Source organism: Erithacus rubecula (genome assembly GCF_903797595.1).
Source record: "Erithacus rubecula genome assembly, chromosome: 8".
Taxonomy (NCBI): Eukaryota; Metazoa; Chordata; class Aves; order Passeriformes; family Muscicapidae; genus Erithacus; species Erithacus rubecula.
This window is the reverse complement of record NC_136659.1, coordinates 31,821,981-31,849,796: the sequence shown is the minus strand read 5'-3', so window position 1 is coordinate 31,849,796 and position 27,816 is coordinate 31,821,981. Positions and strand designations below refer to the sequence as shown.

Genomic DNA, 27,816 nt, shown 5'->3' with positions numbered 1-27,816 from the left:
ATCCCCGAATCAATGCTAGATCCATGCTGGATCCCCGGACCGCGCAGACCGGCACCGCCCGCCCCGGCCCTCCCGCAGCACCTCCCGCCGCTGCCCTGAGGGCACAACAAAGCCTTTCCCCCCTCACCCCGCACTCCCGGCCCGGCACGTACCGGATCGCGGCGCTGGCGGGGCGGCGCGGCGGGGCTCATTCCGCCGGGGCGGGGACGCTGTGACGGTCACCGGCGCCCGGCGGGAGGCGAAGGCGGCGAGCCCGGGCGGCGGCGGAGCCGCATCGCTGCTGCCCGCGCCGAGTCCCGCTGCTCCCGGCCGTGCCCGCCCCGCGCTCGGCACCTCCCGGCTCCCGCACGGCCCCGCTCCCGCCGCACTTCCGGGAGGGAGCGGTCACGCGGCCGCGGGACGCGCCGCTTCCATCCGGGAACGCGCGCGGGGCGGGGCGGCAGCGGAGTGGGCCGGGCCGGGCCGGGCCGGGCCGAGCCGAGCCGAGCCGAGCCGAGCCGAGCCGGGCCGAGCCGAGCCGAGGATAGCCGAGCCGAGCCGGGCCGGGCCGGGCCGGGCCGAGCCGAGCCGAGCCGAGCCGAGGCTGTGGGCGCGCGCTCCCGCGGCCCACAGTGGCTGATCGAGGCGCACGGATCCTTCCCAGAGCACACGGTGCAGGATTGCTCCAGGTGGTTCTGGAGTATCTCCGCTGAAGGAGACTCCTGCAGTCTGTTCCAGAAAGTAGTCTTTCCCTCCCCATGCTCTGGTGGAATTTCCTGTGCCTTCCCGTGGCCGCGTGTGTGTTGCCGGAGCAGAAGGATGGAGCTCCTCTCCTGAGGGGCTGAGACAAAGGGATCGCTCAGCCCGGGAAAGAGAAGCTTTGGGGTGACCTAAGTGCGGCCTTGCAGTACTTGAAGGGAACTTACTGGAAAGATGAGGCAAGGCTGTTTACAGGAACACGTAGTGACAGGACAAGGGGGAATGAGTTCAGACAGAAAGAGTAGGTTCAGATCACATATTACAAAAAAAAAAAAAAAAAAAAAAAACCTATTTTGAAGGTGGTGAGGCCTGGCACAGGGTGCCCATCCCAGCTGTGGCTGCCCCATCCCTGCAGTGGCCGAGGCCAGGCTGGACAGGGCCTGGAGCAGCCTGGCGCTGAGGGAGCTGTCCCTGCCCATGGCAGGGCTGGAACAGGTAGAACAGGTCATCGAGGTCACCTAACCCAAGCCATTCTGTGCTTCTGGTGCTTGGCACCACCAAGAAGACCCAGGTGTCATCTTCTTGGCACCCCCTTTAGATATTTATACACATTAATGAGTTCCCTCTCAGTTCTCTATTCTCAAGGCTTAACAGGTTCAGCTCCCTCAGCCTTTCCCTGTAAGAGAAATGTTCCTGTCCCCAATTATCCTCATTGCCCTCCTCTGGACCTCTGCTCAAAGGGGTCAGCAGGGCTCCTCTGAGGACTCCTTATTTACTTTTAAATTTTGTTTTGTTTTTCAGATGATGTTGACCTGAAATTGATCTGAAATTGGCCTGGAATTGGCATGCACAAGCTCCATCTGCTCCCCAGTAATGGGGCTGGAGAAGAACCAGTCCTGAGTCACTGCTCCCCCACATACAGGGCTGGTGTTGGGCTCTCAGCTTCTCACCCTGCCCACAGATCTGCTCCTGGCTGGCACAGTCATGGGCTTCAATATCTTCAGCCCACAGCCCCTGACCAGGACTCTTCTGCTCCTTCCAAACATGTTCACCACCCAGCAGATCTGTTGGTCAGATCTGTTTCCTTTTGAAGCAGGTGAATTTCACTACATAGCTGAACTAGTTGCCTCTAAAAATAATTTGTAGTGATAATTTGTAAATTACATGCACAGTACTGCGAAATTCCCCGTGGAGGTTCTGAAAATAAAACTTAAGCAATATGTTTTGCTTTGTTTTTCAAACAAACATGGCTTTAAAGAAAACATCCTCTGTGGAGACAATTAAGACCCAGTGACACCTTAATTGCTTCTCTTGAGAATGAGCACTAAGAATACACACACAGCATTGTGCTGTGTAAGGATACCCAGCCTAGCAAGGTCTCAAAATCGATACAACTGCATTAGTGAGGCTCAGAGCCCTGGATAATTCATCCTGCAGAGAAAAACTGCACAGCCAGGGCCGTGCTGCCTTTGGTAGTACTGTTCTCTCAGAGCTGTTTCATGAAACTGTTCAGCACTGCGCTGTATTTTCAGATGTCTCAGCAGTTTTTGTTTGTTTGGAGTCTTTTTCACACCAGCCCTTGTAGGAAATAACTTTACATCCACAGCCACTGCTTGCTCCATTTAGTGAGCAGGATTCTTGCAGAGGGACCAGGCTGCTTTTATGTGGCCCACTACTTAGAAGAAAACACAGAAAACATTTGCCATTTGTGAGAAGCACAAACAGAACGCAGAGTACCAGGATGTTTGGTCTTGTGAGCTGAACAGTTGAGTGGTTGGAGACACTGTTGCAATTGGGAAGTGAGAGATGACCATTTTTCACAGGGCAGAATTCAGTCACTTACTGAAAATCTGAGGTACATTCCTAGTTATAACTGAAGAGTCTGCAGTGGGAATCTTAGGATTTAAATAGAGTAACTTGGCACATAAGAAAATCAGTGAGTCAAGTGAATCTTTGTATCTAGTAACCATCATCTCCCTTAAATCCCACTCTAGAGAAAGTCTGCAAAGATGAATCATTAACAGAAGTTGTGGAAAACATGCATATTTGCTAGCAGTCAAAAGGTGAGATTTCAGCTCATGCATCCCTTGGGCTGAAAAGTTCTTTTGCTCACTCTCAGATATAGGATATTGTGGGGGGTGTGGGCACATGCCATGGCAGGGTGTGTAAATGGTGGCCAAGAGCAGCAACTACCACCTTCCAGATCTGGGATCTCCAGTTTTAGCAGAAGCTTAACTTATTTTCCTGTACTTTTCATCTCTTGCTTAGTCCTGTTTCCTGCTATTCCCCCTCAGATTCCCATTTTTGTACCCTTTCAGTGCTAAATTAAAGTGCCCCACATAGTGTTGGCCTGTTGTGAAATGTTAAGGTGAAATTCTCTCACATCAGGAGGCATTGGTGTGATTTGCATTTTGGCAGCACTTAGTGGGTCCACTGAGATAAGTGATCATTCCTGCCAAATGTTTTACCAAACACAGAGTTTGTAATCTAATTGTGACAGAAATGGTAGAGAAAGTCAAGGCAGGGTGAAGTGATTAAACACACTTCCAGAACAAAGATTTTGGCAGAGACCAGATGGAGGACAGAACTTTCCTGGCTCCAGAGTGAATGCCCTGGATCAGATTTCCTCAGACCAGGCAGGAGGACTCACAGAAATATACTCTTACAATATGCACCATTTTCTGGCAGGACCTTGGTGGTATTTATACTTTTCAAAAATATTCACAGAAAGAGGCTGTGCTAGCTTATTTTGCTAAATAAAACCCAATACTAAGTGTATTTAATTTCCAAATTATAGCCTGGGAAACTATATTTCTAAAGAAATATACCTGAAGAAAGCACAGTGGCTGTTGTAGTTGTTTTTAATTGTACACACAGCCAGCACTACTGACTCCTCTATTTAGACTGCTCATCCCTTCTTTCACTATGAAAAAGCTCTCACTGCACACATTTCTGTGTTTAATGTGAAAGACCTCTAAAATAATTTTACTTAAGAATGCTTCTAGAAAGATTAAGAAGGCATATTAACAGATAACTATAAAAGGATTAGTATATGGAGATTTTAAGTGCTCTGGTCTGGGCATGCAATAGAGTGTGATCAAGTTTCAGGCTGTTGGGACTTTCACCTTAGATAAACCTTTCAAAATTTAAATTCTCTCTTCTGTAATGTTAAATATCATACTTCCTGTGCTTCTGTGTGAAATAGATAATTTATTCTAGATTGTTGATGAGATTTCTTCCCCCTTGTTTTATGGTATGAGGTGAGCTGAATTCAGCTGCTGCACATGGTGATGTTAACTCTCAGGGCCTGTAAATAGATTGTTTTTAGTATTACTCCCACAGATTGAAGGGAAGTACTTGCATATGTAAACATGAATTGGAATGATTTGCTAAATGCAGTTGTGAGTGGAAGCCATTCTCTACCCAGTAAGTAGTCACATTTCAATGGTGAAATTATATATCCTAATTACAGATTCATTATAAATCTCTGAGATATTTCTGCTGAAAGGAGCCATTTATATACATGCATGTAAGCACATTGCTGCAATAAGTTTTCAAGATCCACAACAGGATTATGTCACTAAAATAACATTTCTGAAATAAATTAAAGGCAAGAATATTAATTTAATCTATTTTCTTAATCAGTGTAATTATTTTATTAACATATTCTAGAAAAATCTATGACAAACAGCCTAGGAGAAGGCAAGTATTACATGCTTTCTGTTTTCTTCTCCTGTCTTGTCCAAATGTGAGCACTTTCTGGAGGAATCCTGATAAATCTGTAGCATCTTATTTCATTCTACCCTATTTTTAACAGAGCCAGCAGACAACACTGCAAATGTGCTGCCAAGATGTATGGGTGACTTTGCATTAAGTAAATGCAAAGGCAGATCTAGCTGATATAAATCACTATTATATAGGCAGTTTTAAAGGAGTGAAAAATTTCAGCAGGAGAGTTTTTTGTCTTTTTATAATATAGGGGCTTCAGAATTTAAATTGCTCTTTGGAATTTAAAGTTCCAGGGCATTAAGATATTACTCAATTTAGAGTGACTTTTCCACCTTAAATTCTTTTTTATATTTTCCTGGATTTCCTCTCTGAAAAAGAAAATAAAATAGTTAAGCCACACCAAGCAACTAATTTCCTAAAAGGTGGTGATAAGGCCCTGAAATTACTCAGAAATGTTTCAACAGAATGGGTCTTCACTTGAAAAGGTCAATGTTTTGAAGCCAGCACTCCACTGTGAAATATAAGCTGGTTTTAGTAGGAAGGTTTTAGCAAAGATGCAGTTTTTCCTGAGAGAGGAGGGTGACACAGGAGGAGTGAAATGTTCTTCCAGTGGCTGTAGCACAGAGCCTGGCAGTGGGGGTGAGTCACAGCCAAATCTGTTTTTCCTGATTCAGTGTGAGTTTTGATCTATCTTTCACAGCACATAAAGAACACCAAGCTACTGTAACCACCAAGACTTCTCTGCTTTTATTTTATATAAACAAACACCAGTTTTAATAGAGGCTTGAACTTGGGACTTCCAAACTTTGCCTGAGCTCAGCAGCTGCTGGCTGTGAGCTTCCCTTTCTTCTTCCATTAAAACAAATAAATAAACTCTGAAAGGATTTTCATGCAAAATGTGAAAACATTTCAGTTTTCTGACTTTTACTAGACAGGCAGATGTTTCCCAAATAGTTTCAGTCAGTTTTTCAATACGTTTTATTTCAAGAAGTGCTTATATGTTATTAGCGTTAAAAAAGAATTATTAAAGAGAATTTGCTTTGTGTTGTCATATTCCTTTCCATCAGTTTCTGTGTTTGCACTGCTCACTGTTATGCCTTAAAATAGAGAGTAAGGACTTCAAAGCAAGTATCCTATCTTCCTGAGGATATTTCTTTAACTCATAATGGCAGAAAATTTCTGGAAACTGGTTGCAGCACTGCATGACAATAATTTTTCTGCAGAATGATGAGCTGCAAATCACTGACCACCTTTATTTTATTCCTCCTCAGTATTTTCTGGTGTGATATCACCAGTTGCTTGTAAAAAAACAAAACTCATATGCACCCCAACAAGCCCTTCTGATTTTGTACTTAATTTTTCTTCCTGCTTATTTTCCAGAACTCCATAACCATGATGGCTGTGTAACCATGTTCAGTGTCCCAGGGTTTTTCTCCTTTACTCTCCCTTCACTACCACTGCTGGGTCACTGAGGATCACAAGTGGGTATTATTTGATCTGCTCAGTAAGTCACAAACTTGATAGCCACAACTGGATGTGGTAACATTTTTAATAACAGTTTCTTCAAGGAAAGATAATTAAAAAAAAAATTTCTTTGTAAAAATAATAGATTATTTTGAGATCGTGCTAAAGGATGAGAAAACCTCTTTAAAGTTCTTTTCAAATAAACATTCCTCTCTTAAAAAAAAAAAAAAAAAAAGTAAAATCAAACCCTGTGGTTTTAAATGTTATGCCAGATTTATCCTTCTCTACTTCCTTCTGCTCTCCAAACAGCACTGAAACACAAAGGGGCTTCCCTTCTACAGACTTCAGAGAGTGGAAACTTCTTTTTGTACCAGAAAGCAGAAATAAAGAGCAAATGTTGCTTTGTGGTTTATGCTCATGAATTTGATAATGAAGCCAAATGCATTTTGGCTCAAATGCATCTTTTCCTCATTTCAATACCAAGTAGCTTTTAAAATGTCTTTAAAAGTAACTTTCATAGAGGGTAGAACAAACATGAAGTTCTGAATTTTCTGAAAGCCCAAACACTATTATTTATAAGTGAAAATATGCCCAGCATCTTAACACAATTCCATTGGCTCAGACAGTCTATGAACAGACTCTCAGAGGAATCCACAGATTCTTCACTGAATGAAGATCAAGCTGTTAAGGCACATTTAGAGAAAAAACCACACCTCAGTTCAGTTCTGTCAGAAAATTAACTTGTTTTGAACTTTATTACCCTTTTTGGTTGTGAGATTGTGTGGTGTTGCCTCTTGAAACAGCCTCCTGCTTCCCAGCTGATAAACAAGATCCTAAATTATGCTGCTCACAGGAGTACATTTCAATATTAATATCCCCAAATTCTCTTGAGTTTCCTGACAGGACTTGGTTTAATTGTCTCCATGCATGGTAAAAGCTCCCATATTCCTTCTAATGTAGTACTTTATAGGACTGAGCTCTTCTGCCATACTTTGTAAACCAAACTTTTTTAGCATGGAGCACTAGTAACATAACTTTTAAAAATGACTAAAATAAAGCTGCATTATAATTCCAGTAAATGCCTGCTTTTAGACCTGCCAAATATGCATAACAGGCAATTGGATATTCACTGATTGTTGCACAATAATTTACCCATGGATTTATGAGTTACACAAGAAATTGCCTATTTTGTTCAGTTCTGCATATTCCACCAAAACATCCTGTATTTTCTAATTCTTTTTTTTTCCCTATTGTGCAATTTTTTGGGTAGTAAATCATACACTGGGGAAAAAATGGATTGGGGAAGAAATATTAAATTTAAATCTCATGTCTTCATGTTTTACCCATGGTTTGGCCTCTGTTAATTCAGGAAGTTAATTAATCCCTAATGAAACATGCTTTTACTGTGTATCAAACAGCATTTTTGTTTGACCATAAATTGTTTTTTATAATTTTTTCTGGGCAATGAAAGCTTTATACTGGCTGTTTTTATTAGTTTTTCAATTTCACCATCTCCACAAAAGTTGTAATTTACACAGCTTTATTCACCACTACTATCTATAATTAATCTGGTCATATGGTTTTACTAAAATTTATATAGTTAAAGTATAAGACTGTGAACATCCTCTAAGTTAAAGTGTGTTGAACCATGTACAATAGATAATAAACAATATTAGATGCATATGTATATGTATATGTATATAACAATACCTTCAGTTGTCAAAATAATCTGTGCAATAAGTGTGAGTTTTTGTAGTCAAACCTCCTAAGCAGAATGATTCCTGAAATTTACTGAAAAGGAATATTGGAGATTTGCATAAGAGATTCCCCATTCCTTGTGAATACATGTAAGGACAAATGGCATATTCTGAATACCAGGAAAAAACACCAAACAACTTTCTGGATCATTGGAAGAATCCCAATGCAAATGCTAAATACCAAGCTGGCAGCGCAGAACGGCCCCATGGTAATTTCTAACAGAATTATGACAGATATTTGAAATTTGGATGAAGCCAAGCTTTTCATTTTAAGTCAATACAGGTATTTCTTACTTATTTTTTATTCTTTTTGGAATCTACCTGACTTAACACCTTTTTGCCTATCAATGTGTGCTGTAAGTGCTGTAGTTCTCCTTAGCAAAGATTTTGCACTGTTGATGTTTCCATACAGTTCATTTCTCCTTGCTGGCAAGCATTTAGTGTCTCTAGACATATTATGATTCATAAGATGAATAACTTCCCCTTGCTCTGGGATTTAAGAGACCAGCATGGAAGTATCCTATTCCTAGAGCAAAATCTCAGATGAATAATGTGGTATGACAAGTGTATTACTCACTGATGGAGATCTGCTGGAGAATCTTCAGCAGCTTAAAACTGCTGGTCAGGAAGAGGTGGATTAAGGCAGGGGTCTTCTGAGTCAGATTGTGTAGTGGTAAAACAGTGTTAGAATCATTTTGCAATACTGTAATTGGATGCACACTTCATTTGAGATTTCAGCTTTCAACTGCTTTACCAAATTTACATAACACAAATGCTAATTAGCAATGAATATTATGCAGCAAACTCCTGTGCACATTATGCTTAGGTCAAAATTCCACTTATATCAAAAGGTGAAAGTAGCTTCATTTAAAGAAAGAAAAAGTTTATTGACACCATTGATTTGGAAAGATGTGATATTTTCATATTTACATGTGGCTTGGTTCTGTATCTCTTAATTTAAAAATTATTTGCCATAGTTTTCCCAAGCATATATTAAACAACTTTCTTGTAACCCAAAATTCAGGTGCCTAATCTCTCTCAATTCTTTATTGTTTTATACTTTGAATACTTAAAATTAAATACTTGATATTTAGAATCAGGTATTTTAACATGGCTGTTTTATGCCTGAGTATCTCTATTAAATTCAACAGAATTATTCATAGTGGTACAGAAGGTGACTCAGTAATGGTCATATCCAAAAAGCAGGAATTCACTATGGAACAATGGCAAGATATTGTGTTTAAATTCAGAAGACATAAATAATAGCTCCCTAGTGAGTCTTGGTGAAAAAGACCAGATAGGTACAAATCCAAACAGATATTTTGCATTTCAGTTGCTCAATACTCAAAAACTGGCCTGTCCTTTGAATTTTAGTATTTCAAGGTGTTTACATAGGCATATAAGGTAGATAATTAAAAAGGAAGAAAAAATATTATCATCCTGAATAACTACCTTGAACACTCTGTAAGTGCCAACAGAACTCAAAGTGTGTTATCTCAGAGTCATTGACAATCATGGTTTCAACTCTAAAAAATGTCTTCTAAGAACACAAGGATCAGATTTGTCATCTAAACCACCTGTTTGACCCTGCAAGTTTTAAGATCAGAGAAGATGGCAGCAGCATCTCCTCAAAATGAAGAGATTTACGGGAAGCCATGATCTCATGGAATACCTTGAGGCTTTTCTCTGAGTTTTCTCTTCCTCATAGCAATTTTAATACTCCAGTATATGGACAATTTATTCTGGAGACAAGAAACAATACTTGGCAAGAAAGAAACAGAGATCAATTAATACAATACATAACTGTAGTCCAGTTAATCAAAGTGCCTTTGAAATACTTTTGATTTGCAGCTTTGGTTTTCTGTTGTTTTAGAAATCAGTTCTAATTTTTTGTCTACTTCTTTAGGAAGGAGTCTGAATTCCATAACATCTGCATGGAGAGTGATTTAGTTTTAGTGCTTTGAGCAGCCTTTGTTGACAAAGCTTAGTCAACCATTGCTGAGATTGATTTTTTAGTTTTTATCTCAAAAAATTTTGTGCAAGGAGGACCTTTCACAAATGCTAATTCCTTGGAGTTACAGGCTAACTCAGAACCCAAAACAGAGAGGAAAAATTCCAACTGTTGTTCTCAGTTAATATCACCTCCACTTGCTTCTAGTTCCTTGGCTGCTCATGTGCAAGGAGGTGGATAGCTCTTATCTCTTAACTGTGTACACCTTGTCTCAAATGTTTTTACCGAAGCTTGGGAATTTGGCTCTATTCTACCTAAATGAACAATCACAAGAGGTGCTTAAAAAACTGGTTCATGAGAGCTCCTCATCAGTGGCAAACATATTTACTTGTGAGAAACATGGATGGTGGTATTGTGTTTCTGTTTTATTTAAAAAGATAAATTTATCAATACTTTTCTTTAAAATAAATGGAAAGCTGTTTTCCATTCAGCTGGCCTCTTTATCAGAGAATTAGTTATTGAGTGGTCAATATTACTTGTTATTCTCTCTACACACTGGATAATAAAATGCAGATACACAGCAGGGCTTTCAGAACAATACAAGAAGAGAGTGAATTTGTGCAAACTCATTTGTCCAGATAAGGGAAACCTCTTGAGGACTCGAGCCCAGGGCTTCATAGTACAAAACTGCAGAATGTGTCCTGGGAGCAGTTAGAGACAATGCTGAAAAAGAAAATCTCGTGCTCCTGACCTTACAACATTTTATTCATAGCAGAGTTGCAGTTATAGAGTATGGCATGCTGGTTAAAAGCTTTAATTAGCTCTTTTGAGTCTCAAACAACTTTACAAGTGCAGGCCCTGTTTGTAACTATTGCTGACTGTGCTGCCTCACCTGAAAGAAAGAAATTACCATGGTGTTAATGCTACCCATGAAGATAAGGCTGAAGTTGAGCAGCAATTATGGCTGAAAACCTGCAGCATTTGAAGCCTTTTCAATTCCTGTGCTGTGAAGAGTCTTTCATGCAAGTAATAAATTGGATGGCACTTAGATGAGGAATACAAGTTGAAAGACAGAAGAGTGTAGACCAGACAGTACAAATCTAAATGCACTGCTCAGGCATTTGCCATAGTTGTGGGATTTCTGTAAGCAGCAGATAAAGAACAATTTGATTGTAAAGCTCGAGCTGTTACTGTTCAGCTTTCCCAAGATGAAATTTGATGCCACTGAGCAGATTTATGGCATCCACTACATGGCAGGAAATGCAATTAACAAGGCAAAACTGCAACACCTACAGAAAATGGTGATGAAGAAAAATGAAGATAAAATTGTTTTTCATTTTTCTTGCTCTTCTATTTCTGTGCTTTCCCATTGTGAAGCAAGGATATAAAATGATTGACACTGTTATAGGAACAATGCCTGAAATTCTGGAATAAGTATTTAGTGTTTGGTGAGAACTGTGACTTGAGACAGAAAAAGGCTTTAGAGCAAAAAGGTTCAAAACCTTAATAGCCATTAATGCACAACAATTACAAAAGTTCAGGGTAAGGGTACAGGGAAGCAGAGCAGGCAGGGACTGTCTGAGAGAGCAGACATTGCCTCTTAAGGCAGAGAAAACACACAAAAAGCAGGAACTAAAACACTGAGCTCAAAATATTGCTGAGTGTTTTGTGGGCAGAGGAAATATCCCAGTTTTTGTTCCCTAAAGAAAATGGAAACTGAAGCACATGCAAGTACCCACAGAGGCTACCAGGAAACACAAGCTGTGTGACAAGATTCTCAAAAGAAAACTTCTTATGGAGAAAATAACATCCTGGATGTTATTTTGCCACCTTGCTGTAAGACCAGTAACAAGCTGGGTTCTGGCTGACCAGCAGAGCTGCAATCTTATTCCAGCAACACTGATAAGCAAGTGGTACGTGACCATGAGAAGAGAACTTCAGCATTGCAGGACCAGTGGACTGGCTATCAAAAAATTCAGCACGAGATGATGCATTGTTGCCTGAATTTTTGAACAACTGGCACAGAAATACCCCATCTTCCAAGAAAACTGCCTCCCAAACAGCTGAGTAAATCTCAGATGAGCCACTAACTTGATCTACCATAGAAATGTTTCACCTTTTTTTTCTAAAATCAAATTGAGTTAAATATTTTCTACTTTTTTCTTTTACATTAAAGTGACTCCTAAAATGTGTCCTAATGAAAAACCCAAATGAATTAATTATATAACCTAGACGAAGAATATTTTTTTCTAAAATGCATTGACTTCTTTCATTACCTTTCATTTTTGACACTTACCCAGACAAAATGTAACTCAAAATCACAAATAACTTGGATTCTCTTCAGTATTTTGGCAAATAAAAAAGTATTTGACCAAGAGAATCAAGGAACTTGTGCCATAATAATGAAAAAGTGTGCCTTGATATTGAATAGCAGGCAGAATTCACTGCTCTGGAATAAGGAACTGGTTCCAGTTTCCACATGAGATACAGGGCAAAGCCTGAGTTGACAAATCTGTCCAGGAGAACCAGAAAGTTTACACATCTTCTGTTTGGGAATTTTGTTAATACAAAGCTCTCTGTGAATTCCTGTGTTGCATTCACACCTCACATTTTTACAAACCCCAGTCTTTGCTCTTACAGAATCCCACAAGTGACGCAATTATGGAAGTAGACTAACAAACATTAAAACTGACAGAACATAAAATGTTCTCAGTTCAGTGGCTTGGATATAAGCTAAAAGCAAAGAACACAGCACATGTTTCTGCACTTGAAAAGCTTCCCCCAGAATCTTCTTTCAGGGACAGCTCAAGAAGACAAATTGTACTGGAGTTTTCCAATCTGTCACAGTAGAGGAAAGCTTCTGAGCTGTAGAGAGATGCCTGTGAATTAAAAATATATCATTTCATCTGAGAATTTATAAACCTTTCTAGTTCAGTTGGGTTTTTTCTCTCCCCTGACTATCAGAGATATGCCTCCCAACTCTTATCCAGATACAAACTACCAAACATCTGAAACAATCCCAAACAAGTTGCAGTGTTTATTTTATTTTGTATATTTTAAATGTTCGTTATTTCTTCAAAATTTGAATGTCAGTCTAGAGCAAATGAGGAAGTGTTCTCATGGGAACTACGGGTTGAAGATGATCATCCATACCACAGGAAGCTGGAATCCAGGCTCAGTGATCTCACTGAAAAACAAAATAGTACAAATGAGAAGATATTGTCTCTCATGCAAGAGAAGAGATTTTTTAAAGACCCTAAAAGACAGGTTTATTTTTAAGGCTATGAAACACTCAACCAATCTCTGACTTAAAATATGTGGATTTAGCCTGGGAGATTTTCTTTTTTATGAGAAATCTGCATCAGTGCACAAGAATTGGTGGAATCTTGTCATGCTCTGACATGACGCACATAAAATTGAAAAAGAACTCTGTATTTTCTGATCAAGTGATTCCTATAAACACAACTTCCTTGGTGGGTGCCTGTCCAGTGCTCATTAATGATCACCTGTAAAGTTGTATTTTCACATGAAATCTCTTTTAGCATGATGTCATGGGTCATAGCCTTTACAGTTTGGTAAAGTTCTTAAAAATTATAATTGACAGTTAATTTTTGTCTTGGGAAGAACGAGCTGGAAATTACATCAACTGCAGTTTGTATTTTCTTTTCCTCAAGGAAGGTTCATATATATTTTTCAGTTAAGCATTTTGATTATGTGAACCATGTAGGCTCCTGTGAAGTCAGTCTTTATATTCATGTTTTACAAATAGGGGAGATCAGGAACAGAGAAGGAAAGTGACTTTCATGGTGATACTGTAAGTGGCAAGGCTGGGAATAGAAACTGGAGATCTTTACTGCTAGATCCATTTTACTGCATGGAGACCATTCCCTACTACTCCTTATTTTTTAAATTTGCTTTTTAAAAGTCATTATCTTTACGGGTTTGCAGATAGTATGATAAGTGATGTATTAAGTCACCTTTATCAATGTCATACAATTTTATTGCAAAATAGTTAAAGGTGATATTCTGGCAGTGTTTTGGAGAAAATATTTTTTTTAAAAAGCAGGTCTTAATTCTGAATCTTTAGAATTTTCAAAAATTAGGAGAGAGTTCAAGGAATGGACTTGTAAATTTCAGGATTATCAAAAGCATTCCAAGAAATTGTTGTAAAAGTGAGAGTGTAGAAAGCGTGTAATGCCTCAAGGAAAAGGAAATGTTTAGTGCATTTGAGGGTGTAGTAAATTGGGATTTTGAGCTCCATCTGCAAACCATCATCTCACAAAAATATAATTTGGCAGTTAAGATTCTCTGTTTTCATACCATGGTAGAAAATCTTTCTAAGTATCATCATTGTTCTGGATAATTCAACAGGAGTGCAGTTTGCATCTGTGGCTGCTGTGGATCAGATTAACATGGCAAAGTGGTTTGATCCTGCACAGGTCTGGTTTTGATGTTTGCAGTCACGACCTGAGCCAGAATGAACAGTAATGACCAATCTGGAAAGAATCCCAATGTCATCACTTCTTTTTTAGACATGGTTCTGTTTCCATTCTCTTTCTGGCTCATTTGTTTGACCTGTCCCCGAACAGGGTCATTTTCTGATTGTGTTTAAACATTTAGACAGAAGAACCATTCCTGAGCTCTTACCCCATTTGCTCTTGGACAGACTCAGCTGTTTCTTTTGAAAATACACTCTTGCAAATTTTACACCTGAGCTTGTTGACCCCTTACCAGCAGGTTATGTTGAGGAACCTGACATCTCTTACTCTTAGGGGATGGGGGGTGAGCTGGGTTGTGCAGAAAAGCTGCATGAAACAAGTTCAGACACTAAATAATAACAAGTTTTAGCCTAGAGTAAGATTTTTATGCCTGAATTATGACCCTCTTGTAATTGAAACTGTAAGGGAAATTCAAACAGGCTATTAATTGTACCAATGCCAATATATTAAGATGAGTAAGATTTTCTAAAGGCATATACTAAGCAATTTCAGTTCTTTTTACTTGCTTCATTAGGAGAAAATTCTTTGCAGATGCATTTCCAATAAATGTGTGTGCTGATTTAAGAGCTCCTGTATTGGAGTCAGTCACCCCTGCCAAGGCTCAGAAAACACCACGTTCCCAAAGCCATCAGGGTTGTGCTGCAGTTACATGCTCTTCTCTGCCTTTGGCTTTCTCTAATCTTCATCTGACCTGTGGTAAATTCATGCTGACTGTTCTCACCCTCAAGGAAATGAAGTAAGATTAAGGTTTCTAAGAGTATAAAGTTCTGAAAATGAAACCTCTTGGCTGTTTTAGGAAATGGTACAAGTCCATTGGTCATGATATTTTGTTCAGAACAGTTTTGACAGAACTGTTTTGTGGAAAGGCTGAAACTTCCCCTTTGAGAAACTTCCCCTTCATTCTTGGCCAATGAAGGAGTCCCTGAAATTCTGCCTGGAATTTCAAACACAGAGGGAGATAATCAATCCAGCATAATCTATGGCATGGTGGATCTGTCACACAGCAAGAGAAGAAATCTGGCTCAAGTCCCTTCTCTGCCTGACTCAGGTCAAGGATTTGAGTTTCAGTTGAGATCTTTTGTCATACCACTCACTTCACTTCAATTAGAAAATTAGATTTCTAAAAAAATATTTTTTTTTCCTAAGTATTTGCATTCACTGGAATAGTTCTTTGGAAAGACACTAAAAAAAGGGAAATAAGGGTTGTCTTCTGATAAAAAAACCCAATTCTCTGAGTGAGAACTCTTGTATCCAGGTCTTATTCTTCAGGAGTGGATTGTGTGAAGTTCACAATATATGTGCATAAATATGTTAGCCACAAATCAATGTGAAAACCAGAGAAGCTTCAGCTTGAAAGCAATAGCTAAGCACATTTACAAAGGGCACACAGCAGAGTTCTATACTGAAGTAAGAACTGCATCTAGAAAAGCAATTCTTGTCATTGAAAGAAGAGAACAATTTTGTTTTCATAAAGAATTGTCTGCATTGAGCTCCTTCTAGCTGTGTGTGAGATAGTAAGGTTATTTTATTCCATTACTGGTTCTCCTCTGTTCTTTCTGTGTGTGTGATGTGAGCACAAATTTGTGTTATAGCACTGTAGAAGTGCTTGCCATTGTGTATCAGGATGCTGAGGTGTATTTGGGGAATGGGCACCTCTGCCAGAAGCAACTGAGTCAAAAAATATGTAGCTGCATAAATGGTCCCTATTTTTCCAGAATATTCATATTCTCATGGGAAGTATTTCCACACACTTCCTTTAAAGGAATGAAGTGTTTGGAAAGACTAAAGGGACAAAAAGATCATTTCCTCTGACTAAGCATCCCTATAATATTGAACATAATTTTCAGAATACACAAAAATATCTGTTACTTCATTTGACTTGCTCAAAAAACATTGGTTTCCTGCCAGTCTTTTCTTTCCTTAGCTTCTCTTGAAAAGATACTTCCATTTTGGGACCAGTTGCAAAAGAAATTAAGGAAATAAAATCAATGTTATAACAGATAAAATTGGACTATCAGAAATGAAAGAAAATTATTTCTTTTTCATTTTCTTCAGCTTTTAATGTATATTGTTATTGAAGTAAATCCAGAAAAATTCTTTTTTCTGTCTATCTAGGAGCATATGCAAGATAGTAACTTCTCATTGTTTTCAGCTGCAAGCTGAAACTTTGATCTCCAGGTGGCTTTTCCCAAGATGTCTAAGGACTGGGAAATAAAAACTGTGCTCTGTAGATACCAGGCTGCCAGGATCAGTGAAGCTGTTCCAAAATATACCAGCTGTAGCTCTGGCCTGTGAGAGGCAGTGGTGTCCATCTGTACCAGAGCACTGTCAGGAGGGTTTTACACTGACACCAGCATAAAGCTCCTCTGCTTTCTTTTCTCTGCTCTGAAACTCTTTTTCTTAACTGCTTTTCATTACAGTTCTCTCTGGAAAAATACCAGTAATTTAAAGGTTAATAGAATGCTGATGTCACTGTAATTAGAGCAGAGGAAAAACATTTCTGTAATTACTGCTAATGCTTTCCTGCTGTTCAGCCAATAAGATATGGCCCCCAACCTGAGATGGAAGGTGGGTGTAGAGATCTGTGTGAGTGAGAACTTGTGACAGGGTGATCAGACTAGTGCAGAAACGATGCCTGAGTCACTGGGAGCATGTTGGAAATTGGTCATTAAGCAACCCACCTGGAAAAAATAGAAGTCAAAATGTCAAGGATGAGGATGTCATAAAAATGCAGTTTATGGCACTGGCTAGCTACAAAAATTCAGGACACGCACTTAATCAAAATTCATGTTTTGATTTCACTACACAGCATTACAAGTAATCCCATTAGTGTAGGAGTTCTATGTTTTCAAAAATAGCTGTGATGCTGCAGAGCTGACCAGGCACAGGAGCCCGTGGGAGAGACCCTGGGACAGGGCTGGTTGTCGGTCACACCCGGATCATTATCCCTAAAGCTGGTTTGTTCTGTGCCTGCTCACTTCCCATGGGGTGAGCTGGTGCCTTGGTGTGCACACTGAGTTCTCTGCTCTGCCTCCCGAGGTGGGGAATGGCATTTCAGAGCTCACTGGAGTAGCTGTGAGCAAACAGAGCAGCTCAGCTTGGCATGCTTTCTGTTCCACTGATGGGGGACCTCTCAAAATTAAATTTATAATTATTCATATTTCTGTATTGTCAAAACACCATAAAAAGAGAATAATTGCTTCATTGTAGGTGTTTCAAGAAATGTCAAGGAATTCCTTTTCCTGTTTTCCAACAGCAGTTCAAAATTGGTGGGTTTTTACTAGAAGAAGCATTTGTTTGCCTGCACCTAAGACCTTAAGAAAAAAAAAAAGCTCTACAAATAAGCATCATGCTAACATTAATGGAATTGCATTTGCTCAACTGCTAATGAAATTCTACACTCTGATGAAGACACACCAAGCTCCTTCTCTAACCTTCCTGGCCTGGTGCTGGGCTCGGGCTAATTAGCTCTGTCCCTCAGAGCTGCTCCATCCAGTAGCATCCTGTATCCTGTAGCATTTTACAGTGCAGAAATGCACTAAAAAAACTCATAAGTGAAGAATAAATTTTGCTGTTTCTACTATCACATATTTCCCAGATCCTCTTTGGCAGACCTGTCATCAGTCACTTCATTGTTTCCACATGTCACAGTGGATGTGGATTTTAAGAAAAAAAAAAAAAAAGAATTTACAGAAAAGTAGCTACATTTTAGAGCAGAGCTGGCATCCCCCAGAGGAGCCTGGGATGAGAGAAGCAGCAGGTGAAGGTCAGAAACACTGGAGAGGAGTTGGAGAATGTGATAATAGACAGGAGCAGATAACAGGAAGAGTTTCACTGCATGGGAAACAAGCAGGGCAGATTAAGAGGATGATAAATAGGCCTTTGAAACTTCAAATCTTCCCCTTTCCAATTTAACATATGAAAGTGAATTACATCTGAATGCTTATGGGGATCTAAAACTGAGAAATAGCTCAGATTCTTTTCTGACTTCTTTGCAGTGTTCCAGCAGCTCCGTTTTCACTTTGAAACACAAGTGGCAGGCAAAATGCTCTGAATGGGAGCAGTGCAGTCCAAAAGGCATGGCCTCCAGAGATAATCATTACAACAGCAAGTGCTCCTTTCTTGTACCCTCTCTGCAGTGATCAGGACTCTTGTACAGGCTCTGAATGTTGTACCTAACTGCCCCTAAGTGATTTTAGTCATTTGGAATTGCAGATGAGTTATAGTTCAGCTGTAGTACCTCAAATGTAATACTGAAACTGCATCCTTGAGTATATATTTCTGTGCTACTTTTAAGTGGACTAAACTATCTGATTTTTACCTGGTACTGTGTATGTAGTCTGCATTAAATTGTGATCATGGTTGAAAAGCTGAGAGACCTGAGATCTTCATGGTCTCAGGCTTAGGACAGACTTCTTTATACATGCCAAATTGATTAATAAGAATTAACACCTGAAGGCTTAGCATAAATTTATTATCTCTAATTCTTTTCAGGCTGTTTTCACTGACAATCAAATGGAGTCTGGACCAAATAGGTTAGACATTTCAAGCAAAACCAGAAATTGGAGGAATGGTATCTCTTTTATAGAGCCAAGAGTTCTTGAAAATTCAGGTAATAAATGCATAGGAGAATGAAGGATATAATTTATATCTTGGATTTTCAGAAAACAGGAATCCTCCCCTTCAGTTAACTGTAATTGATGTGATTCAATGCAAATATTAAATTAATTGCTTTAATACAGAGGGAAGATCACTGTTCAAGCAGTGGTTCATCCCTTTACTTTTAGGTTCAGTTTCCAGCTTTTTCTAGCTGTCACTTCTATTTAGACTACATCAGGTTAAATTGAAACTAATCACAGACATGCAGTGTGGCAAATCTGCTTGACCAGAAATTTCTCTTCACTCTTCTGGCAGGATTAGATCCTAACACTGTGTTGATTCAGCCAGGTTTTTCCTCTGATGCACAGAGTGACTGATGGTCCTGAGTGTGGTGTTTGTCTCAAGGGCAGAGCAGAGCAGGCAGCCAGGAGCTGGTCCTGCATGTTGGGCAGTCTGCAGTGTTTGCATTGCTGGAACACTTAGAGAAGCTGTGGCCACAGAGATGCTGCTGGAGGGAAGCATTTCCAGAGGAGCTGTGGTTTGCTCAGACTGTGGAAAGGATTTGGCTTCTTCAAGCTGCAGGGGAGCACCCCTGGATATGGAGAGTGCTTATTTGGACTGTAAGGGATATTTTGCCTGTGAGGTGGAAGCCATGCTATGGGTGTCAAAGAGCTCTTAGGCCTTTTCAAATCCTTTTTAAACATGTACTCATTCTCCTCTTCTTACTTCTGTTGTCCTCTGCTCTTTGTTCCACTTGCTCCCGTGTCCTGAGCATGGTGAAGACATGGTGATAATACACAGCAAAGAGTTATTTGTCAGAAAAACATGCACATGTCCTCTTCACCAGATATTTAATTTTAATTTGTTATAATATGGAAAACACTGGTATACAGAAACCATATTGACTGGCATAAGCTTCTCAAAGGAAAATCTGATATGGATTTTGTGCACATATTGATGGAAAAGAGCATTTCATTTTCTCAGATAGCTAATGGCATGGAACTCTCAAGGACATTTTAAAAAATGAGATAGTTTTGTAAAAAAAAACCCAAAAAACAACCAAAAAAATCGCAGTGTTAATGCCCCAAATACCTTTAAAGCCAATAAATGCTTGTCATTGCTTGTTCTGGTTTTGGCTGGGATAGAGTTCATTTTTTTCATTGCTCATCCTCTGAATCTGTGAATAATGTGTTTTATTTCATTTTTAAATGCCCATACTGTACTGCACGATTCTTTCAGCAACTTTGTGTGCAGTTTTTTTACCAAGGGGCAATTTGCCCACAGCAGCTTTGGCACTTTTAAAGTAGGTAAGAATAGTAATAAGACAGTAGTTCTGCTGTTGCAATTAAAGGTGAAAATATTTCCTTTAAATTTGCAAATACTTTCAGCAGATACTGGACATAAACTTGCATAAAATCACTCCAAGAATCTACCCTAACTTTCAAAGGTCAAAGCACTAGAATAAAGAAGGAAAATGAGATTTAATGTACCAGTTTCTGTAATTGTTACTTTCATAAGAGTGCTATCAACAGCTACTGTAATGGTATAGTAATGAGGAGAATTATCAACATAGGCAAAAAGATTCTGTACCTTTTATTGTGATATGAAATTCATCTTTTAAAGTATCTTCATCACACTTGCTAAATGCAATTGTGAAACCTGCTGAAATGGTTTTCTCCTTTACCTTTTCCCTTATGCCTAAGCACCTAAGGAAAAATGTCTTTTCATTTGTTTCTGTCTTAGCACAATAGTTATGTAGTATTTTTCATGACAGAAAGTCATAAAGCTCTCAGTAATCCAATAAAAAGTACCCTAAAACCACAACAAACCAGGAATACAACACAAAGAACATAAAAATTAGCAAAAAAAAAAAAAAGGGATAAAAACCTGTTAATAACAATTCTGCTATTAAGTGACAACTTCTGTGCCTTTAAACTTGCACTGTTTTCCCTGCCAAATGGCTGCTCTGTTTTGCATGTGCTGGCTTTTGCCTCTCTAGACTAAAAAATACTGCTCTGGTGGTATTAATAGTGCAGGCAAATGGTTTAATCACAGGAAAGGACAAGAACTTTTCTTGTAATTGGATAAGAGTACCTTCTCCTGGTTGAAAGTGTAGCTTGTGGCCATTTAAAACCTTTCTATTCCAGCTGAAACCTGAATCCTTGTTCTTTACATGGACAATGGTGCTTTCTGATAATATTTCCCTATAACTGAGAGGAGGGGTTGAGTGTTGAGCATGTAATTATGGGTCAACATTAGCCCTCTACATTTCTCAGGGAAACATTCACTTCTGTCAAATTGTTTGCTGCAAATACTGAGTATGCAGCTCTACAGAGCCCCTGACACAACTTAGCTGGCTAACAGTGATCCACAGACCACAGCTCAGGAACAATTCCCCAAAACCAAAGAATGATATGAAAGGCAAACTGAAGTAGGGATTTCTATCACATCTGTGTTGTGTTGTTCAGTGCTATAGTATCATGCTCTTTCTTGTTCCCAGTTTTGAGAGAATTTTCAAATCTATAAAATAGTAGAAATGTCAAGTGCAACCACTGTACTTGGCTGAACTGTTTTACTCCACACCGTGTTACACTGAGAAAAAAAAACAGGTGATGAATAATTTCATATTTTTCTAGGTATCACTGGATATTTGTTTTCACACTTTCCACTGCAGAAGAATGTTTCTTTCCCAGTATACATGGGCTGACTATTACAAAATAGTTTTTGAATTTATGTTTCTGGTGTTCTTATTTATTATATTACAAAGGTTCAGTCTATCTCATGAAATTGCAGCCTCTTTGTCTCCTCAGTTTAGTACAGCTAAGAAGGGGCAATTAGGCTGAGGAGATAAATGTGTGTTTCTCATGAAACTGCAGCAGCTTGAAGTGCCCTTTGTTCACAAACTCTTAACTAAAAAGTTTTAATTTAGGGAGGTTGTACCAGGTGCACAGCATGAGCTTCTATCATACTGAAGTGCCCTTGCTTGTACAGGTAGGTAGCTGTTGTGTAAATATTCTCCACTTTTAAGATGGGATCAAAAGTATCAACCTGTGATCAGATCCTGTTAAATAGCTTCATGTTATTCAAGTGTAGCTAGTTACAGATTTTGATATTTGCAGTGCATTGTCTGTATTTTGCCTGTGGCACAGGATGAAGTAAGAGAGCTTATTGCAGGACCTCAGTATGGTACACATGAAACTTGTCTGGGCCTTCATTTCAGTAACAATTCTGTCGTTGCTTTTCCTATGCAAAGTTGTACTCTTTCACCCAAATGAGTTTTGACTTGAATTGAAACTGTTTCTCAGGAGCAGATTTGCTTTAACCATGACTTTTATTCTCTACTTGTGTGTGTTGAGCTATGTTTTTTTTCAATTACACCTGGCTACCTCTCTCACTAAGCATTTAACCTTTTTTTTTTTTTTTTTTAAATAGATGTGTGAGAAAGCCTTCTGTGAGCTACCAGAGCTTGCATTCAAAACTCAATGAGTTCCCAGTTGTACTTTGCAAGATTAATTCAAGTCAATAGAGGATTTAGAAGTGAAAGGGGAGAAAAATCAGGTCAGCAAGAAATATGAATAGACTGATTAAATCAGTGGGAAATGCTGTGGTAAAAGACAGAGGATTCCAATTCCATTTATTATAAACTGGGAGGCTTAATAGCAAGGAAGGGCAGTATTACTTGAGAATTGGGTTGAATTGACAGAGTACATCCAAACATTCTCCTTCCAACAGAATGACTGATCATGTAATATGACTTGGTACAAGTGCTTGGTCTCTCTGCTTTTTAATAGGAAGACTGTGAATGTAACTCCTGAGGAAGAGATCAGTGATGTTTCCTTCCACCAAGGGAATGAAATAACTAAGAATGCATTTGATACTGTGTGGTTTTGTGGTTTCTGGTTTAAAATAGTGGTGGCAAAATCTAGATGGATGTAGTTCATCATGTCCTATTCAGAAAGGTCAGGATGAAGTCCTGATCCAATGATCCATTCCAGAATTCTTGTCACTAATTACACACAACTATCATAGCAGAGTATGGCTTGCTGTACTTTAAGTCCCAGCTTTTACTGTAGTAAAAACATTCCCCACTGCACTGGAAATGGAGATAGGCAAGGAGGAGTGTGTCTTAGATACTCTAGGAACAGTTGAATTTTAAACAAAATCCTAGCTTCCCTTAAAACCTATTTATAAGAGAAGTATCCAGTGTTGCTAAAATGTGCTGTCATGTGAGTTTTGGATCATGAGAGGGAGATGTTCTCTGGGATTTTGTCATCTCAAAATGAGATAAATATTTTAGGCCTGTGATTGACTTGTTATGGACATGCAAAAAATCACAAACACAGCAGAGCCCCAAACTTCATTGGGGAATCCAGTCACTTGTTCTGTATAAATATTCAATGGTAGGAGATGAGACAGAATTTCTCACTATGGCATTATGCATGCACCCAGCATGATGGCATTTTAATTCTCTTCTTAAATGGTACAGTGCTGTCACCCCATAGAAACTAGAAATGAAAAAGTCTGTGCCAGCCTGTGCATTCCCCATGCTACATGGAAGAAAAACTGTCTGAAATAACAGGGCTCAGAGATGGCAGAGAATGTCTGGATTAAAGTTTGATGATAAAGGTACACATACCCTGAAGATCTGGCTGTTATCATTGCCATCTGACACTTCAGAGTGCTGCTCAGCAGAATGTGAGTTGATGACATGCTGTTTATTTCTCCTTATGCTAAATCCCTGTGTGAACATGGCTTGTGAGTATATATATATTTATATATTTTTTTAATATTTGTATGTATATGTATTTTTATTTATTTATATATATGTATGTAAAAGTAGACTTGGCCATCATCATTACCTGGAAGTGAATGCAGAGCCATCAGAGATTCAGAAATTCATAGCTCAGGTTTGTATAAAGCTTCTTTATGTGGAGAGGCCCTCCCTAAGCAAGTCCAAGTCACTGATTATGAGTGCCCATGGAGAGGTTCCATGAAGTTAAATAACCTGCAGTAAACCATGTCAAGTTTCCCATTTTTCCCTCGGTAGGTGAGCTCTAAATATCTTCGCCGTGTTTTCTAACAGCCTTCCCAAATCCTTCATGAGTCCAATTTCCTGATGTCAGAACAGGACTGGGATCTGCAACCACATCAAAGTTAACTTGTGGGATTTTGCTTTGCTTTCGTAGTTATGGATGCTAAGCTTCAATAATGTGCTTAGTGCTGTAAGAGGCAGCAAAAATGACACTTGGTGGCCCAAGGAGTGTGCAGTCTAATGGCAGGCAGACAGTGCAGACTGTGCTGGGAGACCTGGGGAACATACTGCTGAGAGAAATGGTGCTTTTGAAATGGTGGTTGGGTGCCTGACAACATTTACATCAACCCTGAGGAGTATTCATGGTTTCAAGAATGATGAGAGTTTAGGGAAGGGATTTGACTTCAGCAGATTTTATTCTACCACATGCAGAGGGATGGGATCAGTGGACCATTGATGCTGTAGTTCCTTTCTTGTTTTATTTTTTCATGTGGTGTTTGAGCCTGCTTTTTGATCTGTGCCCCTCACCTTCTGCACTCTGACTAACTCTGGCTGCTCACAAACGCAGAGGAGTTTACATCCTGCCAAATGTGTAATTACTGCACTGCTCCAGGCACATCTCTGCATACTAAGGAAGTTTGGCTGTCCTTACATTGATGTCAGATATTGCTGTACCAAAAAATCATCTCCAAGAAAATAAGCTTCTTTAGTCTATGATTTTTATTAAGTCCTTCAAAGTAAAATTGATATATTTGGGCTCATGCTTCCTTTTCCTTGGTTATGTGGATATGTGTAGGATTAAAACTTCTTTCTGTATTAGTGATCTCCTCTCTTCTGGTTAAATAAGTGCATTTATTGAAAGGACAATTCTAATAGTAGCAAAAAGTGTCTGAAGACAAAAAGTGAGGAACTTTCAAACATACTAACAATGCAAATTACTGAGCTGTTTTGGGTCTGATTTTAGAACAGAATACACACGAGGAAATAGTTTGTCATATGCTTAACTTGTATTTGGAATAGATTAATGAGCATGGTGTCTAAAATCTGGGTCATGCAGTAGAAGTGAAAAAAAAATAACACACAGCCCAAGTGAAGTCAATGAAATTCTCGAGTTAGAACTGGAATAGGCCTTAAGAGAAAACAAGAGGATCTTTAGGGTAAAACTGATGAATATGACACACTTCCCTTTGTTCTAATTCCTTTGCCCTGCTTGAGCTTTTGTTCCAGGTACAGATCCCGGGCTTGTCTGTATTTTAGCCTTCAGATTCTAGAAGCAGCTGAAAGCTCATTGTTTCCCATTGCAGATGTGTGAGAAATCAGTTCTCAGCATACAGTAGCTCTTACCTGTGATTACTCTAAAGCAAATTGATGTCCCCATTAGAGTAGTGTTCCACTAAGCCTGGCAGGACTCATCCAGTCCAGGCTGTAACAAATGAATGTATTGTTGTGTAAGTGGCAAATTAGTAGATCTATAGCTTTACTCAGCTGCAGCAATTGCTGTAGTCATGATTTGTAACGATTAGTTTGTGTATATTAATTATCAGCTTCTCAATCTATTTCCTGTGAAATAGGCACTAACCACTGATGAACCAATTTCTGATGGACTGGCTTAGATTACACTTTTTCTTATGTTACTGTCTTTGCCTCGGGCCTCACCTGCACTGGGTGGCCTTAACAGAAGCACTCTTGTTCTTTCACAAGAGCTTCTGCAACTCATCTGTTCCTGGTTCAGAGTCCTCACAGAGACTGGTTTTACCTGCAGATGTTGTGCAGTGTTGTAAATGAGTGCTTTGTTGTCTCCTCTGCAATGGGTGAGTGGGAGTTCACTTACAGTGTGCTGGTGGAATGCCTCCCTGGGATTGTGAAATCCTTAGCATCAGAGCACTTGGTCCTCCCCATCAAACTTTGTTTCATAAACTCAGTGATTGCTGTAAACTTGTGTATTGGCTTCTCTTTAAAAGAATAAAAGCAGTGTCTGTACAGTTGTCTATTTGTTTCATGCTCTAAGCTATACTTTCTTGTGATTTTTTTACTTGCTTTTTAGCAGAAATGGCAATTCCAGGGAGGCTGTGGTTTCTACTTAGCACTAGAAGCAGCGAATTGAATTTAATTAGAGATGAGTGTGATCTGGTGCTGTGACAGGCAGGTTTTGCCCAACACCACTGACAGCACAGTGAAATGGGATGGACAGCAGTTCAAGGCACCCTTTTCCCCCAACATCTACACACCTCAGCTTGTTGCATTTCCCCTCGTTGTGCCTGTGAGTGTCTCAGCAGAGTTTGCAGGTGGGGACTTGTTGAAGCTCTCCCTGCTCTCAGGCAGCACCGGCTGCTCCACTGATTTTCCATGGATTCTACGCCCTTGGACATCCAGCACCAGCAGCCCTTTTGTCAGCAGAGGCCAGAGAGAAAATAGAGTGTGGAACAGAGCTGGTGGCTCAGCTGTGCAGAAATCCATCACCAAGGTCAGTCCCTGGCAGGGCTGTGAGGGCTGATAAGGCACATCCTCAGCTGGAGCCAGCGTGCCTCATTTCCCTGCACCTCAGCTGCTCTCCAGAGCGAGGCACATCAGCCTTCCCGTGACTGCATTGCTGATTCACTATGAGAGTTCTGTGGGCTGTGTGGAAAGGGGAAGTCTGAGGCTCTCAGAAGAAAAGAGGGAATCTTCATTTTTGGAAAGTGGCAGGGAGGACAGACTTTGAGATGTGGTAATAGAAAATAGAAGGAAAAACTGTTTGCTATGACAAAATGTGGGTCTTCACCGTTCTCCATTTGTGAGCCTTCATTTGAGAAAAGATTGAGAGATGGGATTTGCAAAGTGGCTTATATATAGATTGTGGTTTTACGAAATATATGCTACTGTTGACCAAGCTTTCTTATTTCATCTGAAAAAATAAACTAATTTCAATCTGTAACAAACAAAATTCAACGTGAGATCAGATTGCTGCAGCTGCTACAACTTTGCCACATATATCCACAAAGTCAGGAGCTAATGCTTTTTAAAAAATGCTTATTTTGTGGTTTTCTTTCATCGTGAAAATCAACAGGATAATACAGATAGCAAGCATTTTTCTAAAGTAATTGTTAAAGTCTAAATGTCACAGAGGCAGTTAGGCATTCCATAATTAACTAGAGAAACACATATATCCATTTATCCATTGACTCTGAAGTGTTTTATTACAGTTTGACAGTCGTATTGGGATGCTGAGTAAAGGTGTTCACACCCTCAGCCTTCATGGCCACACCTAAGCAGGAACCAGCAGGAGGTTCAAGGTCTTACAGTGTTGCAAGTGAAGGCAGGTAGTTTACAGCTGAGGTGTTTGTTGCTGCAAACATTTTATTTACCTTAAGTCAGAGAGCATAAAATGGTACAGCAGGCAAAATATTTGATGTGTATTAAAGATTAAGTTGGAGACTGCAGTGAGGGTCAGTCTGAAACATATTCACAAAAAAAGGCATGGCTGGATGTAGCAGTAATCATTTTTTCTTCTCTGATTCAGGTGATCCTTACAAATTTGCCTGAACATTTTGTGGGAGAGAAAAGATGATGTGAAATCTCTAGAATCATGTCTCAGAGCTTCCCAGATTACCTAGAGTTGTAGTGGATAGTGGGTTGTTATCTTCTCTCCCTGGTCATTGACTTGCAGCCTCTGCCTGTTCTAAAGGAAAAATACCAACCTCAGAGTCTCAGTTTGCTTTTTACTCCACTCCAGAATGGAGAAAAGTGGACAGTGCGAGTTGTTATCTGGGTGTTTTGTTTTAACCAGTTGGCATTAGAGGAGATTCTAACAACCCAGTAAAGTTTCCAGTTGACCACCCCTCGCAGTTTAAGGAATCCCATTTAAATGATTCATAAGCTGCCACCATTCTCCATGGTTCCAGCAACAAGTAGTTGTAGTAGAGCTGTTAGTGTGGCTGCTAGTCTTTTATACATCCTGCTGGGCAGCTGGTGCCTGAAATTTTTGGAGGCCAGGCAGATGGATCCAAACTAGCTGGAACAGCTTCTGTGCCCAGAGGAGCAGCCAAACTTTTGATGCCCAAAACCTCTCTGTCCCCACCATTAAATTTCTACAGTGGTTTCCAGAATCCCAAATTGAACACTCAGTCT

General features: G+C 39.6%; 1 protein-coding gene and 1 long non-coding RNA gene across 3 annotated transcripts in view; one reads left to right on the top strand and one right to left on the bottom strand.

Moving 5' to 3' along the window:
* Positions 1–445, bottom strand: part of SPOPL (speckle type BTB/POZ protein like) — a 33,198-nt gene extending 32,753 nt beyond the window's left edge. The window contains exon 1 of one of the 2 annotated variants that reach the window (XR_013774970.1): positions 153–445. The gene's annotated coding sequence lies outside the window, so the exon portion shown is untranslated. The remainder of the gene's footprint in view (positions 1–152) is intronic. The other variant, XM_079311659.1, reaches the window with a different exon arrangement.
* Positions 446–1,271: 826 nt separating this feature from the next.
* LOC306804562 lies at positions 1,272–5,880 on the top strand. The gene is made up of 3 exons (XR_013774921.1): positions 1,272–1,774; positions 2,673–2,741; positions 5,788–5,880. It is a non-coding gene; the product is annotated as an uncharacterized lncRNA (long non-coding RNA).
* Positions 5,881–27,816: the final 21,936 nt, after the last annotated feature.